Genomic DNA, 1,513 nt, shown 5'->3' on the forward strand with positions numbered 1-1,513 from the left:
TGGCTCAGTGCTGAGAAGCTTGGGAATTAGCACTTAATTAGAAAGGTATGGGGATCCCTGTGGCCCAGAGCCTAATTGGCTCTGCCTCAGGGCTCCATGTGAGGCCCATTAATGGACAAGGAAGGTCTTACATCCCTTAACATTATACCCCCCAACAATGTTAGGATTCTTCAGTCTTTCTCTCTGCAAAATGCAGCTTAAGCAAAGCAGAACAAAATAAATAGCAAAGACAACTTTTTGTCATTCTTAGCTTCCCTCATCAGCCTTTATATTATTCAGAATTTTTGCATTCCTGACACTATTTCTCTCTCTCTCTCTTTTTTTTTTTAATTTTTAGAGGGGGAAGCAGGGCAATTGGGGTTAAGTGGCTTTCCCAAAGTCACACGGCTAGAAAGTGTTAAGTGTCTGAGGTCAGATTTGAACTCAGGTCTTCCTGACTCCAGGGCCAGTGCTCTAGTCACTTCACCACCTAGGCACCCCCCTGACACTATTTTTTCAGGATTTCACTGCACTTATAGTCATCCTCTATTATCTGTTTTTGCTTCCATCTTCAATACATATCTTTTGAAAAATCTGAATTGTTTGGTGAGTTCCCTGTGCATCCATATTGATTTCTTTAGGTAATTAATTTTTCTTTTTCCTCACTGTATTATTATCTTTTATGTCTTAAGAATTTCATTCTTGACAGTTACCATACTTCTTGAGCTCCCTTCCTCTGTAGAATTTTAATCCACAAGATCCCATTTATTCTTCCTATGAACCTCATGAAATCTTCTTTTCCAAATGCATACTTAGCTTTCCTCTCCTCTACATCTTCAAATTTGTTTTTTCTCTCTTATTCTATCATAAATGCTACGAGAGAGTTAGTCACTTAACCCCAAATTTCCTATCATTTCTACTCTAATAACTTTTCTAACATTCCTTGTTCACTAGAAACAGATTCAGTAGAGAATTCCCCATTGTGGTCCATCCCCCTTTTGGAAGATAAAATCATCATTAAAACAAGTTGAGAAGAGACCTGAACTGCTTTTTTTTGTCAGAAAGAATACTCTAATAGATGTCAGAATAATTGAAATCTCCCATTATTGCCCTATCATGCCTTTATGTAAGATCTGCTTACCAAACTCTTCATTCATTTCCTTTTTCTGTCCAGGCAGTCCACAGCATATTCTGATGATAAAACTGCTTCTTTCTCCCCCTGTCCCCACCTCAATTTATCTTCTTTAAAATTCTTTTCAACATGAATTTCTTTACATATTCTTAAATATAGAATGATACTCTACTTACCTTTCCTCTTGCTTTTGTACACTGTATATCCATCTAGAGTCATTTGAGAGTAATGGGTTTTAGCCCACTAAGTCTAAGTGATAACTATGAGGTCATATTTGCCTCTTTATACTAGGATTCCTAGTTACTTTTTTTTTTTTTTAAGCAATCGGGGTTAAGTAACTTGCTCAAGGTTACACGGCCAGTTATTTCTGGGTGTGGTGCTGAGTATCCGAGCCCGGATTTG

Source organism: Petaurus breviceps, unplaced genomic scaffold (genome assembly GCF_028583685.1).
Source record: "Petaurus breviceps papuanus isolate PSGF00001 unplaced genomic scaffold, PetGlider_PUasm1.0 90692, whole genome shotgun sequence".
NCBI lineage: Eukaryota > Metazoa > Chordata > Mammalia > Diprotodontia > Petauridae > Petaurus > Petaurus breviceps.